Consider the following 20,068-nt stretch of genomic DNA (forward strand, 5'->3'; position numbering starts at 1 on the left):
GCCCTAGGAGCTTGCTTGAGCCTGTACAAAGCTCTCTTCAATCTGCACACGTGGGTTTCTCTGCTGTGTGCTACAAAGCCCTCCAGTTGTTCAATGTATACTTCCTCTTCCAACTCACCAATTAGGAACGTTGTCTTGACATCCATCTGATGAATCAACCATCCCATTTGTGTTGCTAATGAGATTATGTCCCTGATAGAAGAATACCTGTTCGTAGGAGCGAATGTCTCCTCGTAATCTATTTCGTCCTTCTGAGAGAACCCCTTGGCCATGAACCTTGCCTTGTATTTTTCGATGCTGCTATTTGCGTCATGCTTGAAATAGAAGATCCAATGTGATCCAACCACTGCCCTGTATGTCGATCTTGGTACAAACTCCCACACATCATTCTCCATGATCGAGGTATATGCTGATTTTTGGTAGCATCGGATGTGCTGTAGCCATGAAATTTGGTGGAGAGGCTAAGGCACATGAGATCTCCAAGACCCATAAATAGTTTGGAGAAATTCCACACTGATGAAGAGATATTAAAATAATTAATATTTTTAATGGGTCCCTAAGTTTAAACTTAGGAAAATAAAAATATTAATGTGTATTAATATAAAATGGGCGAGAAAGTTCTAAGTGACGAGGATCAAGCCAATTCTAATCTTAGCCATTGATTAGGGACTTAATCTCGGCCGTTGATTCGTCAACAAGAAAAGTATAAGAGGAGGCTTGAGGGTCAGTTGGAGATACACCAAGAGAGATCAAGAATTCGATTTTCTGGGGCTGGGTTTGCTGAGGAAATCGAGTTAGAAATCAGTTGCAGTGAGGGGCAGTTCAGCAAGGGATTTCGATCCAAGGCTGAAGAATACATATCAGAGAGGCAGTAAAGTGCCGGAACAGGTAGCATAGAGCCTAGGAGGGCTGACGCAGAGGCTAGGGAGGCTAGCATAGAGGACGTAGAGGGCTGTAGAGGCTGACGCAGAAGCTGTAGAGGTTGACGCAGAAGCCGTAGAGGCTGACGCAGAAGCCGTAGAGGCTGACACAAAAGCTAAAGAGGGCTTCAGAGGCAGCGCTGGGAGTATTTGTGGGGCAGACTGGGAGCTGATCAGCTGACGTAGAGCCGAGGAAGGGTGACGCAGTTCCTGAAGGGTGACGTAGTTCTAGAGGAGTGCTTGGAGCAGCTTTCGCTATCCAGCACAAGGAACAACCAGAGTCACTGTGGGATTGTTCATTTGGTTGCTAATTTGGCGGAATATCTGTCTCCGGATAGAGGTACTACTGCCAAGGATATTCTTTGAAGGGTGAGCCATTTCTGGCACCCTAGTATTTAGAAATCTACTTAATAATAAAACCCTCATATATGCTGCACCGATTTTCCCGAATTGGGTTTTTTGGGGGACGATTGTCCAAAAATAACGGTGTCCCTTGTGTTATTGTTTCTGTTTATTTCAGTGCATGATTTGTATATCTGTGAAGGTTGCATTTGCGTTTACTTCGATATTTATGCATTTAAATAACTTGTTAATGTAAAGAACAAATAAGAGATAGTAAACCAGACATTGCAATAGGGGTTTCTGATGTGTTAGATTAAGAAATTTTCACAGTATACTCCTCAACCATCGCATCCTACCACGCCTGTTGCTGTGCGGCCTCCTGATAGCTGGAAGGATCGCTATCAACTAGCAAACTGACTAATGCCATGTAGCCAGTGTATCTCTCTGGTTGTCTCTACTCTCCCTTGCCCGTCCTAGGAGTCCCCACAAACTCCTGAGTGTCCCTTAGTGTCTTTGAACCTCACTATTTCTCTTGCCAACAATGGAGTTAGAAATATCCACCTCTATATCCTCTTGATGCATCTCCCTGATCCACTGCATTTGTTGGTCCCTACTCAACGAACTTTTAGGAACACTTACACCTGAGCTAGTGCTCGTACTAGTCACTATACTCGTACTCTGCTGCCTCTGATCCTGCTTCTTAACTCTAGGAGCTTCTGCTGGCCGCTCACTGTGATCATCAATTGCTGGCAAATCTCTAGACCTCTTGTATGCCTTGTCCTCTAGGAACTTGACATCTTGTTTGACTATAATCCTCCTGACCCCTAGAATGAATATCCGATATGCCTCAAAGGTTTCGTTGTACCCAACGAAGTATCCCCTCTTTGCAGTCTGATCTAGCTTCGAATGTGTGTCTCTTGGAATATGACAATACGCTAGGTTGCCTAATATTTTGAACATCTAGCCTCTTCCCTGTGAATGCCTCCTTTGGCATCATCTTGCTTAGCGCTCTATGTGGGACCTTGTTCTATATGTAAATTGTTGTACTGCATGCCTCTACCCATAAATAGCATGGCAGATCCTGGTTATTCAGCCTCACTCTCATTGCCTCCAAAATAGAGCGGTTCTTCCTCTCAACAACCCCATTTTGTTGTGGGTTGTAAGGAACCGTCCACTCTCTCCTGATTCCTGCCCTGGTACAAAACTCCTGGAACTCCTTACTAGTGTACTCACCTCCATTATTTGGCCGAAGAACCTTGATCTTCTTGCTTGTCTCATTCTCCACTAGAGCCTTGAACTCCTGGAAGCAACTAAAGACCTCATCCTTGGTCTTTGGGAAGTATATTCGGGTTTCCCTGGAGAAATCATCTATGAAAGTAGCGAAGTACTCATATCCCCTGAGAGACTTCATAGGAATTGGCCCACATATATTTGAATGCACTCAGTCTAGTATCCCTGGTGATCTCGTGTCACTCCTTGGAAAAGTTGCTTTCGCAAACTTCCCCAACACACATCCTCTACAAACATCATCATGCTCCATGCTCACGTTTGGAACACTTGTCGATGTCTCACAAAGCAATCTAATTGATTCATGATGTATATGGCCCATCCTCCTACGCCATAGCTCCCTCTGATCTCTCGGATTGCTGCTGCTAACTAGGGCCTTAGGAGTGTCCATCTGCAACCTGTAAAACCGACCATTCCTAACTCCAATCGCTATAGGAGATCTCCAATCCTTGTGCTTCAATAGCACCCGCGTCACTCTAAAGGGAACATTGTACCATTTATCCTGAAGGATAGATACGAAGATAAAGGTCATCCCCAAGCTTGGCACATGCAACACATGATGAATCAGAATTGGCTTGCCATTCTCCCTTTGAAATAGAACAACCCTCGTGCAACTAGGTTGCACTTGGACTTATTCTCCATCTGGATCTGAAATCTGATGCCCTCTTCCTTATAGCTGGAGAAGTACTCTCTAACTCCTCTCATATGAAATGACACCCCACTATCTATATACTAGACACCATGTGAAGTTGAGCCAGATTGGTAAGCGATTAATGTGAATTCATGATTCAACTTGTTGGAGAGCTCATCTGCACTCGCTGAAGCTGTTGTTTGCTTCTTGCCCTTCTTCTCGTTCTTCTTCTATTGCGGGCAATTGCTGAGATGGTGGTCGAACTTGTGATAGTCATAGCCTTTGACCTTGGAAAGGTCCTTCTTCTTCTTCTCACCCTTTGGGTTTGGTCCCTTGTTGGACCTCTTCTTCACCTTTTATTTGCTGACTAGGGCCTCATTCTCTTGCTGCTCCTCACTCTTCTGAGTTCTATTGCTGTTGCCACTGACAAGACTGAGTCTCAACTCTTCTTGGGTGAAATCACTCCATAATCAATCCCAACCTGGCAACTGTTCTCGTCCATTGATCACTTAGACAAATACATCCCACTGCTTCGTAAAGCCATTCAAGGCTATACACACCATCTCGTCATCATCTGGTTTGTCTCCCATTGTAGCTAACTTGACCTTTACCAATCTAAGTCTAGTGAGGTAATTAGTAACACCTTCTCCCTTCTGCATCTTGGTATTCCTCAACTTTTCTCTGAGAAGTAGCGTCCTGTTAGTGGTTTGTTAATTTTTGGTATGTTCTATGCTAGAGCAATTTATTTAAATTTTCACAGTTAGCAATCACATCAGCATTACGATAAACTGCAGATAGAACATAAATATAATATGCAGAAGACAAGCCAAGACAAGAGGACACAAGATATGGCACAAGCCAGGGACAAACCCCACAATGTGTGGGGAAACCCTTTGATCAAATTTTCTTTTATCTTCAAAGTTCAGCAGAGAGAGAGAGAGAGAGAGAGAGAGAGAGAGAGAGAGAGTACAATTACAACAGAAGTCAACACTTTGACTTGTCTAGATCTAAGCATAGATCATCTTCTATAACAATGAGATCAGTTGAAGACATTCTGCTTCAACTGATTCTCCAAGGTGACTCCTTCACCTATCATCGTGCTGCATCTGGTTCTCTTGATGTACCACTCATACTGCACCATACTTCACTAATCACGTTGCTCATGTCCATGATCTTATCCATCATCATGCTGCCCTTCGTGTCCATGATCATCATTCATCATCATGCTGCCCATACTAATGTGCATCATCATCATGTTGCTGCCTTGACAGATGGCATTCTATCGCTGTTGTTCATTGTGATAGGACTGCTACAGGTAAGCCATTTTATCACTGTAGATTATGCTTAGAGTGTAGTAAACACAGTCATCACTTAAATACTCTCCAACATGATCACATCAATGCTAAGACTGAGATAACAACTACAGGATTACTATGATCTCAATTAGACCCAGACAGTGAGGATAGTAAGGGCACAAAAACACTTATGTATATGCCAAGATTAATAGCACAGACTTCATGCTAATGTTGTAACCTTATCCGCAGTCCTTTCTCCTTCATCCATCCATGATCTACAAAATATGAGATCTGAGATTCATCTAGACTGCACCTACAGCTATGCTGAGAATGGAACCTACACCAGACCTTAGTTAATGCTGCGTCCTCATCGAATTAGATCATGTACCTGAGATTTTGCCATGACTGCATTTAATGCCCAACCGAGGTGCAGTCAAGCCCTAATGTGAATCTTCTTCTGTTTGCGGATATGAGAAGTCCGTCTCTCCTTAACTGCGTATACCTGTAACTGCTCTTCAAAACATCAAAAGTATTTGAGTTCGTATGACTGTCTCCATGACTGCACATAGGGTCTTACTGTGGCTTCATTAACTATGTATAAAGGTTTCCATGGACAACGTAATGCTGTGTGTATTGCCTTCATTATAGTGTATGGACAGCGTAATGTTGTGCGTATATATTGCCTTCATTACAACGTATGAGCTGCGTGATGCTATGCGTATATACAAATGTGGAATGGCAGAGAGGAGTGCGAGGTTTAGATGCATGAACAGGTCTTGTTGACTTGACCCATTGACTGCGTTTAGATCTTCATAAGCCTGCGGCTCCTCTTCCATATTGGATTGCGGTTATGACAACAACTTCTTCATTGACTGTGTGGGATTTTGACGGTGGTGCCACCGTTACCCTTACTGCGGCTTTATTACCAGAGTTCCGACATTCATCCTATAGCTGCTCTTTATTTCAGAGGCATCCGAGATCCCAAAGATGTCTGAATTGTATACGTATGAATGTCTCCATGACTGCGTTCCTCATCATGTACAGTGTGTAATCCATCATGAACAGCGTGTGAACTGAGTATAATCTCCAGCGTAAGAATGTGTTCTCATACTCTAGGTGATTTCATTACAAGACTGCGTTCAGATGTTTAGGGCTTCTTGAACAGTGTGTAAGCTAGGGCATCTTTCACGTATGAGCTGGGGCATCATCCAATATATCTTCTTGTGTGTCTCTCCATCACCAAAAACCCAAGACGTGGTGAGGAGGAGATCACATGAAGAGTGTGTCTAAAAGACTTCACATCCTCTCTTATTTATACTAAAAGCGTAAGGTTGAATAGACATGACGTTTTGGCTTCTAGAGCCTACATAAGAGCTGGTCGGCTTGATAATAATTACATAAACAAAATAAATTCATATCTCCATAAATACTTATCGGAATCGGATGATCTTTGGATCAATCCTACACCTCTCGACGAGAGGGACCCAATAAAGTTATCAGCTGCCATAAATAAGCTGACCCACATGGAGTTTTGCCCTAGTTGCCAATTTAACATGGTTGCATCCTGGAATAATTTCAAAATAGTGTCCCACATCTTCTTCGCTGTATCCAACTCAACAATATGTGGAACTATATGGTCTCTGTGTTTTGGCATCTTCTTTCTGGTATGTTGAAAGCTCCTGTGAATCTATACGAATGGCTATCGCATTGGGCACATAGTCCTTGAGACCATTCTCTTCCAACAACAGAGAAATTTTGGTTTTCTAGACGACAAAATTTGAGGCTCCATCCAATTTGTCTTGATCTCTCAAACCTGCTGAGGCCATTTTCAAACCCGAGGAAAATAAGCAAAACCAAAATAAACTGAAGAATATAAACTTACTAAGAGGTTCTTATAGTTTCAATTTGCATGCATCTCCAAGCAGATCGAAGGCAGTTTGGCCTCCTATGCGAAATTCAGTAATTTCAAGTTGGAGTTGTCCTCAATCAATGAGATTCCCCAAATATTAGCATTGAGGAGCTTGCTGTTATATGTTGAACACCAAAGATGCTAGAGAGTTCTAGAGTTAATTACTATGAATACATTATATTTTTCTACATTAACAGTAATTGTGCTGTCACAGTAAAACTTCATAAAGTCCATTTGTCTGGACAACAAAGTTGTTTCAAATTTCAAAGACTGGATTCTGATAATGAGTGCCAACCTTCCAAATCTGACACCTAATCAGGGTGCGACTGCCCTCTCTTCAGGGCATAGACAGATAAACTAATTTTACTTTTAAGGTCCGCCTGCTCATAGAGGGATCAATGTGGAGCATGTCCCTGCATATAGCATTCCCCAAGCCATGGAGATATCTATGTTCCTCACTAGCTCAAAACCCAAACATGAAAATCATAATCTTCAGTGCAAGTACAATGACATTGAACTCCAATATTTCAGTTAACAATAGTTGCAAATTGACACAATCAAGTAGCTAGCCCCAATGGTTAGTGCAGACGGTTCATCTGCGCAAGGCATGTTGCCGACAGGGAGACCACAAGTTACAGGTTCAAATCCAGTTGAGTCCCTCAGGGTTACCAGCCACTCTTGTGGCTAGTAGTTGAGCCACTCTCCATCAGCAAATTCTAGGGACAAGGGAGATCCTGAAATTCCAGGGAAAAAGGAGATCCTGAAGAGGTTTTCCTTGGTAAAAACTAAAAGAAGAAAAAGAGACAATCAAGTAACTTTAAACATATTCGAAAGACTACAATGTTCTGATTGCAGGGTATGTGAGAACTCAGCAAACAAAAGATTATATCAAAGCGAGTCACTGTCCCTAGATGAAATCTCTGCAACAGAAATGTGCACCAAAATATGGCTTACCAGTCTTGATAACTTCCAATTAATCCTCGCTCAAAGCTGACTCGAAGAGTGTTATGTTTGGAAACTAATGGCACAACGTTCATGACCCACACAGGATCATTGACCAAGGCAACAACAAAGCCTCTTAAACTAGCATTCATGTCCATGATATTCCAGTATCTTCCTTGGCCTAGTTGTCCTATAAGCCTCTTGTAGTTTGCTACCCTGCCATTGCATAGTTGAGAATCTTCATTGAATTTTTTAGTAGTAATTCCAACACTACTTATTTGGGAACAACTGTTGCACTCTTCAGCCACATTTCTAAGGCTTCTCCTGCAATTGCATTCATATCATCAACCTCTGTCAGTGTTGTTATGCAGGTTTCCATCTTTCTATTCCTTTCATTCAAATTTCAGACACAAAAATCAAATAGTCAGGTAGTGCACTTAGTAACAAAAATAACAAAAGTCAAATAACACAACACATTCTCACACATTTCATTCCTAGAATTTCCATGGATACCATGATTTTTCAATCCCAAAATATGACAATGGTTCCAAACTGGAAACTATCATGCCATGATGAATATATTACCAAGTTTTCAGGACTAAAATCAAGCAAGCATAAGAAATGGGTGTTAGTACATATCAAGCATAATCAGGGTTATCAATTTTACAAATATGAGGAACCTTGTAAATATTTATGTTCTCCACACATTCAATGTGATTCATGGGTTTTCACCATATAGCAAGATCACCCTTTTCAACAACCTTCTTCCAACACAAACATTTGGCAACATCTTCAATAGCATCTTGCTCATGTTTCAGGTCTTCAGGAGTTCTTTCCCATCCTCTATGATATTTTTTCCAATTTATTGGGGGGCCAGATAAAATCCAGTAACCACCAGGCCTCAATACCCTGTCACTTCAATCAAATAGATGCCATCTGGCAACAAAAAGCGTGGATTCGATCAAAAACATATTGAAAAGAATGCTTTTGAAATGTCAAACAGTGTGGCAAAACTTCTCAAGGTTCACGGAGATCTCATTCCCAATCTACTAAAATTAAAATCATGGGCATGAAGGCTACCTGATCAAATATTCTACTGAACAATTGCAGCCATAAGTAATAAAAATGTTCAAATGCATCCACACAAGGATATAAATATGGAACTAGGCATCATGAACTTTGCGTAGGATTAAAGTAGCTCTTATAGGAGGATTTGCTATGTTGAGCAATTACCATAATCTTTCCATGGAATAAGACATTGAGAACAATGAGCCATGTCAAAGGCTCTTGCTGGATATGGAATCGTTTCAGACGACATGATCCCCATCATTGCTAGAACGCCTTGTTCGAGAGAAAAATGCACTTGTGCTTCATGTGTGTCCCTTGGTGCAAAGGACATGGTTATAACTTAAGATATTCCTCTTTAGCAGATAAGCTCCCCGACTATCAACCTGCAGTTGTTTCAGAGGATCGGTGTGGTCACTTACGATTTGTTTGCCTGATGCAAGTGATTAACTACAGGGCAATCTTAACTCAAACATGATCATTTTCATCCAGACAATTAGTGATCTAGCAAGAGCTTTGATACATCCATGAGAGGGTTTCTTTAAACGAGGATTATTTGATAGATCACCAAGGCCTACTTTCTGATCAATGCATCCTCCTTACAGAGGGGTCTTCAAGGATGCTCAATGTTAACTAAACTAGAAATCATGACATTGTGAGATATACTTTAGAACCTCCGGGACAAAACGACCCTAAACATGAGAGATACGAATACAACTTTCACCTCCCTCTTCTTAGAATCACTACAGTAGAAGTTGTAGGCAACTAAAGGGAAGTTGGGATAACAGAAGCATATTAGCACATAGAATAATAGATGCTTAGTTGAAAATATATATAAGAACAAAACACATCTGGCTATAAATTCAGCATAGATGATAATCCAAGTAGAGGTACACTCTTATTGGCTATAAATCCTTCATCGATGATAATGCAAGTAGAGGCACTCTTACATCCTCTTTTTCATGATATCAAGTGGCAGAGAGACTCACATTCTACCAATGAAGGAATTCACATCTAAATAATATAGCTAAATAGGCCCTTTGAGCATAGTATTCAACATTTCCAAATGAAGAAAATGACTGCTAGTCTTTCCATTTCAAGCATATCTATTGATTTATATATAGACATAAATCAAATCAACCCAGAAGTTATCTGTAACTGTATTTGAGAACAACTCACACCTTTTTGGCCATGTTTCTCAACCATGATTCAAATCTAGAGAATTTCCAATGTAGACTTACAGGTCTTTGGTTGACACAACCAATAAGTGACAATCATCTAGATGGCAGAACAAAGATTAGCTAGATATCAGAAGAAGAGAAAAAAATCACAAGGTGCAATGCAGATAACAATGAACTGAAAGAAAAAGGACAAGTAAAATACTCACTCCACACCCTATATCAATGGCAGTCCTGACAGATCCATCTGTCAGAGGAATCAACTTATTAATATCATCAATATAAGCATCTGCACCACGAGTGAACATGGTTCCCCCTCCTGGAAACTGGAACTTGCCATCTTCAACTTGGATCCAGTTCTGCACATCCTTCTCTATTGTGAGCAACTGGAAACTGGAACTTGCCATCTTCAACTTGGATCTAGTTCTGCACAACCTTCTCTATTGTGAGCTCCTTGTGGGGAACTTTCGCAGACCAAGCATAATCTCTGCTATTGGCAATTAATTTTTTTTAGAAATGAAGAAAGCAAAATTCAACACCAAAACATACAATTTGAGGCATGATAGGAAGAATATCGTACGTTATGTTTTGCTCAAGAAGTGCCTGACTGCGACAATGCCACAAGGTGTGGTATAGTCTCCTCTTGCGAAACCAGTGTCCAAAACAGATAACTATCTTCATAGAGATGCAAAAGTGTTGTGGCAAATTCTCTGTCCCTCTGAGATCCAATCTTTATTATCTCTACCAAGACTGGTATTCCGCCTTCATCTACACAAGCAGATTAGAGAGTGCAAGAGACGTCCAACCTGTAAGTGAAAGAGCCGAAAAGGGTCAGGGGACTTGCAATGTGTAGAACAAAGTGCAAACAAAGGTGCAGAGGCCATGACAGGGTGTCCTGGTATACCTGTGAAAAAGTATCCATGGAAAATTCTGGAAGAAAAATTAACAAGGTAAAACCCTTGAACAAGTGAGAACCCTATTAAGAGGGTTCTACCTGTAGTTCTATTCACGGCATGGCTAAAGGCCTTTGTCGTGAGCAAAAAACGACCAAAGCCTGGTCATAAGTAAGCTACACATAAAAACATGGCGTACCCTAACCTTTAAAAAAAACTCAGGTTGTAAACTGACCAAAGATAAAGGCAACAGTTGTAGATTTGGAGAACTCCACAAGCCTAGAGGCACTTTCCTGCTCAACCGGTTCTCATCAATACCCAGTGCCACTAATATCATGCAAGAGGCTGAAGACAGGTGAAGGGTTCCACTCAAATTATTGGACGAAACACACAAAGCTGCATGCATTCCACCCTTGCAGAGATTCTGTGGTATAGGTTCCCATAAATTGTTGAATGAAACATCTACCCTGATGAGCTGCAAATTCAATCCAAGATTCCACAACAACAGTCCAGTGGGCTTATTTTTAAAAATCTGCAAGTTCAGATATCGAAGCCGGTCGAACTACAGAGGAATGGGTCCGGAAAGCTGATTTCTAAAGAGCAACAATTTCTTCAAATAATTCAAATTCCCAATTCTCTTTGGAATTCTACCACTGAGCAAATTCTGTGACAGATCCAGAATCTGCATGCTCTTAAGCTTTCCAACATTGGACGGAATTTGTCCAGAAAGTCTGTTACACGTGAGCACTAATTGCCACATTTTCGGCAGAGCCATCAAACTTTCAGGAATATTTCCTGAGAGCAGGTTACTGCCAAGATCCATATAGCCCATCTCAGATAAATTACCAAGTGTTGACAGAATTTTCCCAACCAGATTGCATGCCATTAAAACCAATACCCATAGCCTCCCTGATTTACCCAATCCCTCCGGTATCTCACCATGAGCAAACAGGTTTTTCTTCAAATTCAATCTTACTAGATTCGTCAAATTCCTAAGGAACGCAGGAATCATACCGTGGAGCAAATTAAAGGGCAAATGCAGTACCTCAATCTTGCTAAACACGCCAAACCCGGGAGGAATTCGACCCGCATGACGTCATTTGAATCTGCACAGTGGTGGACGACGAATCTGTACAGTGTCCATAAGAAGAACCTCACCATAAGAACGCTTATTGGCGTAATTACATGCTACTTATGCCTCCCGAATAAAAGATCATCATGTATGATATCCAATTCGTCAAAATTATATCACATTTGCCCCATTGTGTCAAAATGTAATGTGCCAAATGTAAAAAAGATAATAACGTAACTGTTAATTTTAGGCAAGTTCTATGCTTAGAGCAATTTATTTCAATTTTCATAGTTAGCTCAATATCTTTTCCAGATTAGCAATCACATCAGCATTTAAAGTAAATTGCAGATAGAACATAAACATAGATCACAGAAGACAAGCCAAGACAAGAGGACACAAGATGTGGCACTAGCCAGGGACAAACCCCAATGTGGGGAAACCCTTGATCAATTCTTCTTATATGTTCTTCAATAGTTCAGCAGAGAGAGAGAGATAGTACATTTACAACAGAAGTCAACTCTTTGACTTATCCAAATAAGAGCATAGATCATCTCTAAGAAGATGATACATGAGATAGCTGAACTCAGTTGAAGACATGCTGCTTCAACTGATTCTCCAAGGTGACTCCTTCACCTATCATTGTGCTGCACCTCGTCATCATGTTGCACCTCACCATGCTGCACCCATCATCACTATGCTGCATCTCATCATGCTTCATCAATCATTCCTGTACCCATCGCTGTACTGCATCATGTACCATCATGTGCCATTGCTGCACCATGTTTGCCATATTGTCCGATGTGCTTGTTGCACCATGCTTGCCACCATGTGCTTACTGCACCTGGCTTACCATACTGCTGTTTCATTGTAAGCATGCCTTTGCTGCTGTCCCATGCCATCATTGTAACATTGCTGCTATCATGCTGTCATTGTAACAGGCTGCCCATGCATCTTGCTTACCATACTGCTGTCCCAATTGGCTATTGCTGCTGTCCCATCACAAGTGCTATCCAATTGTGCCATGACACAACTGCTGTCCCATCAGTTGTGCCATGCCATAACTGCTGTTTATACTGTGACTAGTTAGGGCATCTGGTCATGCTGCAACAGCCCTTAACCATCCACCAAAATGGCTCTTAATCTCTGCGGCCCTACTAAGGAAGAGTCCTCCACATACGTGCTGCTGTTCTGGGCACAAATCTGACCCAAAACCTCTTCACACTGTCCCTGTTTTGAAGTGGTCCCACGCTGTCACCTACAACCCACTCAAAACAGACTTCCCTTACCTTTTCGTTGTTCCAAACAGTCCTGCGTTCACCCTTCTTCAACTCGGCCTCCAAGCTCAGCTCCTTGGTCCTCTAACAGCATCTCGGTTAGCCTTGAACCAGACCTTAACTCCCTCGCTGCCTTGGCCTCTTCTTGTAGCATCATACCCTGCCCTTTCTTGCACCCAAGACACTTCAATAGACCCGCGTCTAGGGCTTGAGCAGACCTGCGGTTAGGGTAAATTTAGGACAGCGTTAGGGCTGCTTTAGAACTGCGGCTAGGGCTTGTTAAGGCCTCCTCCATAGCTGCGTTAAACTTCTTCCATGAGCTCCTTTAGGTCAACGTAGATCCCTTCCATAGCTTCGCTGGCCTGTCTTCTTTGTTGCGGCCAGGGCAACCTCATTTCCTCCAACGTCTAGGGCTTCTTCCTCCTAGATTTCTCTCACACTAAAAGCCAAGACAAGTGGAGAGAAATCAAGAGAGAAGTGTGTGTAAAATGACTCTTAAGTCATCTCCGTTTATACTAAATCGTTGAGCACGTGTGGGGGTTATTTGGTTGCTGGCCAACCTTGACGAATTGTTCCATAACACAAATAAATTCATAACTCCATGAATACTTATCGGAATCGGATGATCTTTAGATCAATCCTACACCTCTCGATGAGAGGGATCCAAGAAAAATATCAGCTGCCATAAATAAGATGGCCCACATGGAGTTTGGCCCTAGTTGCCAATTTTAACACTCCCTCTCAACTAGGGAGAACTCCATCCGCTGATCCATCTGCCAGACTGTACTATCTCTTCCATCAGTGCCCTGCACTGCTCTGCTCTGCTATGCTGAACCATGAAGAAGAAGAATTGATCGAGAATGTCTCATACCATTCTCTACTGACCCGAAGTCAATTCCATATGAAGAGAGTGTGTCATACCACTCTTACTGATCCCAGATCAGTTCCAAGAGAGTGAGTCATATCACTCTTACTGACCCGAAGTCAGTTCCAATTGATCCCAAATCAATATCAAAAGAGAGTGTCTCAAACCACTCATACTGATCCCATATCAGTTTCATTGATTCCAGATCAATGGAGGTCATCCTAGCATAGGGAGTATGGTAGATACAACGATGCGTCCATTGATAGTACTACGAAGGTCCCTAACCCCATTTCCATGCTCATTGGCCAGATGAGAGGTACTTCCCATGAGTCCCAGACTGCTTGGGTAGGATGCCTTGACAGGAGAACCACTCATCGTGTCCCTAAGTCGCCATGGGTATCACAGGGGAAGGCTGAGCCATTCACCCTGTACACAACGCACCATCAGGGGAGGGTGAGTCGCCCTATGGTCGTTTGTTGCTCCAAGAAGTACCCCAAGCCCCCCGTAGCTCCCAGAGCTCAATGCATGCGTCACGCAGGACCCTCATAAGAGGGTCTCTCAATGACTCCAAATTGTTCGGGAAAGTCACAAATTTGACCTCTCCCCGGGGCTTCAACAAAATGTCTGTGACCTGTACATCAGTCTCAATGCAATGGAGCCTCCTCGCTCGTCGATGTACCATATCCTAGATAAGGTAGTATCTGATGTCTATATGCTGGAGCAATCATAGAATACGAGATTCCTCAACAATCGAATCCCCCTTGGTTGACATAGAAGATTACGGTGGTATCCATCATGTGTACAAACAACTCACTGAAGAGCTTCTGCAACCAGGCAGCTTCACACGAGGTCATACTCGTAGCTATGTATTCGGTCTCAGTGGTGCTCAAAGCAATTGTCTTCTGCTTCCTGCTCATCCCGGATATCAAGTAGAACCCAAAGAGAATCAACACTTAGAAGTACTCTTGAGACCTCCACATTGCTTGCCCAGTCAGCGTTCGAATAATCATGCAGCGTCGTATTTTTGGCATTGTATCTCAATCCATGAAAGGTTATGCCCCGAAGATATCTAAGAAGATTCTTGGCACCAATCTACTGAGGCTCAACCATTTATGAGCTCACCATGCTAACTGCAAAACATATATCCAGACGGGAGTTCACCGAGAACATCAATGTTAGTATGAGTTTGTGAAACTCAGAGGCATTTCCCAAATCAGGTCCAGTATCGATACCACATAACTTCTGAAAATTAAGCTCCATCGAGGTAGTCACGGGCTTGCAGTTCATCATTCTAAATCCGGAATCCAACTCCCTCTTACTTTGGTAACTGAGAGGGTCTGCACTTGTCAGAAAGAGGTCGTCCTCAGAAGGTGCCGGTATGAGAGGTTTATTATCCACAACCTTCAAGCAATGGTTTAGATCGGCTTCACTCCTAGTGAATCTCAGCTTCATCAGATAACTATCAATCCTCTCATACTATGCCCGGGGTGTTTTGCTTCAAGCCATAGAGGGTTTTCTTCCACCTGCATACATGAGATTCCTGATCATGAATCTCAAACCCCTCGGGTTGTTCCAAACCTGTGGACTTGCTACATGAGGGGAATGGTCCCCTTGTAAGATTTTCCTTCGGTACATCTCAGACATGTACCTTCATGCTCTTTTTGAATTCAGGCATCCCTGTCACCATCTGACTCACATCGGGTAGGGCCCCATAAAGTAGACCTCCGGTGCTATAGATGAGATGTGTCAACTGACATGGTCCCCAATGGACTTCCTGCAACTTGATACAAATTGCCAACCCTGAACCCATGAGTAAAAACATCTTTGAAAATTCTATTTTCAAACATGTACCTTTCCATCGATGAATGCCACCTTGAAACCTTTGACTTCCATTGCCGAAATGGACACCAAGTTCTTCTTGTGATCAGGTACATAAAGAGATTCTCGTAAATGAATCGAGTTACCCTCATTCAATTGAGGGGTAACATTTCCTACACCCTTTCCGAGATAGGTGGCATCAACTCCAAGTATAATCCCACGATTGTTTCCATCTCTACCAAATTAAAGAGAGCACCCTTCTATCCGATGAAGTGCCTTGAAGCACTACAATCAATAAGCCAGATTCCCAAAGAGTCTAATGGAGAGGGATAATACAAGATAACGCTTCTTCATCTTATCAGAAACAATATTTGATTCTTCATAACTGGGGTTCCTTGCTTTCTTTGAAGAGTCGACTATTTCCTTGATGACTTGCATTACTTGTCATTCCTTCGATCATTGAAGATGTCCCTGGAATGATTGTCATCTTCATCAAGTGATGTGTCCCCGCTATTTGGACACTGCTTCACATAATGGCCGAACTTATTGTAAGTAAGACATCTGTCTTTCCTTACACCCTTAGATCCAGACTTCTTATTGAAGTGATCTGTAGGCCATCAGAAGCTTCTGCTGCGCCATTCTGATAATATTCTCTGCTTTGACTTCACCCTTGGTGAATTTGAAGAGGGATGAGGAACCCAGTGAGCCTTTTGTCCTTTCCTAACTGTCTTTGGTGATTGCTCTTTCACTCTTGCTTGGGCTTTGTATTCACCTCAACTTTGATACCATGTTAATTTTAGGTATGTTCTATGCTTAGAGCAATTTATTTCAATTGTCATAGTTAGCTCAATATCTTTTCCAGATTAGCAATCACATCAACATTTAAAGTAAATTGCAGATAGAACATAAACATAGATCACAAAAGACAAGCCAAGAGAGAGGACACAAGATGTGGCGCTAGCCAGAGACAAACCTCAATGTGGGAAACCCTTGATCAATTCTTCTTATATGTTCTTCAATAGTTCAACAGAGAGAGAGAGATAATACATTTACAACAGAAGTCAACACTTTGACTTATCCAAATAAGAGCATAGATCATCTCTAAGAAGATGATACATGAGATAACTGAACTTAGTTGAAGACATGCTGCTTCAATTGATTCTCCAAGGTGACTCTTTCACCTATCATTGTGCTACACCTCGTCATCATGCTGCACCTCACCGTGCTGCACCCATCATCACTATGTTGCATCTCATCATGCTTCATCAATCATTACTGTACCCATCGCTGTACTACATCATGTACCATTATGTGCCATTGCTGCACCATGTTTGCCATACTATCCCATGTGCTTGCTGCACCATGCTTGCCACCATGTGCTTACTGCACCCAGCTTACCATACTGTTGTTTCATTGTAAGCATGCCTTTGCTGCTGTCCCATTGTTACATTGCTGTCCCATGCCATCATTGTAACATTGCTGCTATCATGCTGTCATTGTAACACGCTGCCCATACATCTTACTTACCATATTGCTGTCCCAATTGGCTATTGCAGTTGTCCCATCACAGCTGCTATCCAATTGCGCCATGACACAACTGCTGTCCCAATTGTATCGCTGCTGTCCCATCAATTGTGCCATGCCATAACTGCTGTCCCCATTGTATGCTTTCACTGATGTTTATACTGTGATTGGTTAGGGCATCTGGTCATGCTGCAACAGCCCTTAACTATCCACCAAAACGGCTCTTAATATCTGCAGCCGTACTAAGGAAGAGTCCTCCACATACATGCTGCTGTTCTGGGCACAAATCTGACCCAAAACCTCTTCACGCTGTCCTTGTTTTGAAGTAGTCCTAAGCTGTCACCTACAACCCACTCAAAACAGACTTCCCTTACCTTTTCGCTGCCCCAAACAATCCTGCGTTCACCCTTCTTCAACTCGGCCTACCAGCTCAGCTCCTCGGTTCTCTAACAGCAGCTCGGTTAGCCTTGAACCAAACCTTAACTCCCTCACTGCCTTGGCCTCTTCTTGTAGCATCATACGCTGCCCTTCTTGCACCCAAGACACTTCAATAAACCCGCGTCTAGGGCTTGAACAGACTTGCAGTTAGGGTTGGGCAGACTTGCGGTTAGGGCAAATTTAGGACAGCGTTAGGGTTGCTTTAGAACTGCGGCTAGGGCTTGTTAATGCCTCCTCCATAGCTGCATTAAACTTCTTCCATGAGCTCCTTTAGGTCAACGTAGATCCCTTCCATAGCTTCGCTGGCTTGTCTTCTTTGCTGTGGCTAGGGCAACCTCCATTCCTCCAACGTCTACGGCTTCTTCCTCCTAGATTTCTCTCACACTAAATCCCAAGACAAGTGGGGAGAAATCAAGAGAGAAGTGTGTGTAAAATGACTCTCAAGTCATCTACTTTTATACTAAAACATTGAGCACATGTGGGGGTTATTTGGTTGCTGGCCGACCTGGACGAATTGTCCCATAACACAAATAAATTCATAACTCCATGAATACTTATCGGAATCGGATGATCTTTAGATCAATCCTACACCTCTCGATGAGAGGGATCCAAGAAAAATATCAGCTGCCATAAATAAGATGGCCCACATGGAGTTTGGCCCTAGTTGCCAATTTTAACAATAACACAAGGTTCACATGATCTCTGTATGCATATCTCAAAATGGAACCTCTCTTTTGCCTTCTTCCTCAACCTTGACTAAATGTGACTTCCATTGAGCAGAGGTAGACTCAGAAGAATCAGAGCTGGGCTTGTTTAGAAGTATTTTCTCTTTGCCTTCATGGAAGATGGGAATGGATTATCTGGCAAGAGAATGAGCAAAAGAGGTGTTATAAGGAATTATGTAATCAAGAGCAGATATAACTAGAATGTTTGCAGGCATAGAATGCCAATGTATAACACCGAAGGGAGGTTGCACAGGATTAATGTTCCATTCATCATTAGTAGGATGTCGAGGAGACTTAGGAATATCAACAATGCTAGGGTGAGGCTATAGAAAATTATCGGCCTGGGCTAGTGGATGAGGCAAGACAAATTGGCCATCAAGGTTAATCTGAACAATTTGCAAAATATGATTGAACTCACAAAATTTGCATCAAAATGTATAGAAAATCTAATTCTTTTGTTTCATCCATCCTGCCAAATAACATTTGTCCTTTTACCTCTTCCCCTTTTGTTTCCTCTATTATTCCCACTGAAGAAACTCACATAAACATCCATACAAAGAATTAATAATCGAAATTATCATACTAAATGTAGTAAACACATTGCTAATTCTGTAGATACATTAAACATGGCCCAGATCACAATATAAATACTCAAGCATTAAAAGGAATAAGATATAAATAACATGAAGAAAGTAAATCATTATGAATCAATCTAGCCAACTACAAAACTCCTTGTTTCTCCACTCAACATCATCAATAGAAAAATACATTCATCCCTTCCTATTGCCTTCACAAATAAGTCTCCACGTTCTCATGTATGTATTCTATAATGAATTATTATCTCTGCTTATATATGTAACTTTTATCATGAAAAGTGAAATATATGTATGAGGCATAACGTTAATTTGGGAAATGATTATTAAAATTTAATGTGATGCGTACATACTATATATGAAAAGTGAAAATGTGAATGACGTAAATGCAAATTGGCAAAAAGAAAGTTGCTTCTACTATAGGCATGAAATCATTTGAAAAAGGAAACAATTAAATTGAATGCCCAATTTATGGTCTAAACCTGTATATTTCTTCACAAGGCAGCCTATAGTATATCAAAATCCTTAACTCTCAACTTTTATCAGTTACAAGATTTATGAGAATATATATATACATCACACACAAATAACTTGAGTTTCTTATTGTCTTTAGGACAACTTTTCAAACTATAACCAGTGTTCCACGAGGACTCGCCCCCCCCTCCTAGGGGTCTAGTTTCCTCGCTCCCCCATGCTCCGGGGACTTGGGGACGAGTAGGGGACGTTTCCCCACGCCCCCAAAAATGAGGAAACTTAGGGGGACGTGCTAGGGAGTCGTTTCCCTTTCCTGAGGGGGCGTTTCCGAAAAAGGGGACATGAGGGGATGTTGGGGGGGGGCGAGGGGGGACATGGCACACGTTTATGCAAAAAAAACGATTTTAATTAACTTAACCCTAAAACTAATATTTAATTAACAGTTAAACTAAGTGTAGGGGTTTGGAATTTAGCTGTTTCATGTTATAAAAACGGCAGGGTGAACACATAACAACACACAGCCTTCGCGCGCTCTGTGTGTTGTTATTACTAGATTTGATCACTCCCATGCATGGAACCTTGATGGCATCTGTTGGAACATTGCAGATTGCAGAATGGACCCTTGATATGGCTATCACATTGGTAATGTGATTTGGTTATTTGCAGGAATTCTGGAGTGCACATATTAGACAGAATTGAAGACGGATCTTGAGGATTTCTATCACTATGAACTGTTGGCCCTTTGATTAGACAAATTCTGAGTTTGTTCCAAACAAATTCATTTATCTGTGGTTGCTGCTCAATATTACCCTACACATTCTGT

The 20,068-nt window shown here is 41.9% G+C and overlaps 1 protein-coding gene and 1 pseudogene across 5 annotated transcripts in view; one reads left to right on the forward strand and one right to left on the reverse strand.

The window, feature by feature from the left end:
- LOC149205360 (uncharacterized) overlaps nt 1–20,068 on the forward strand; it is a 226,766-nt gene that overhangs the window by 28,210 nt on the left and 178,488 nt on the right. The gene's annotated exons all lie outside the window — the stretch shown is intronic.
- Nucleotides 7,335–11,474, reverse strand: LOC149205362 (putative methyltransferase PMT17; annotated as a pseudogene).

This window comes from Pinus tabuliformis, chromosome 1_2, assembly GCF_031772625.1.
Source record: "Pinus tabuliformis cultivar Carrire ecotype Pingquan chromosome 1_2, CPIR1, whole genome shotgun sequence".
Taxonomy (NCBI): Eukaryota; Viridiplantae; Streptophyta; class Pinopsida; order Pinales; family Pinaceae; genus Pinus; species Pinus tabuliformis.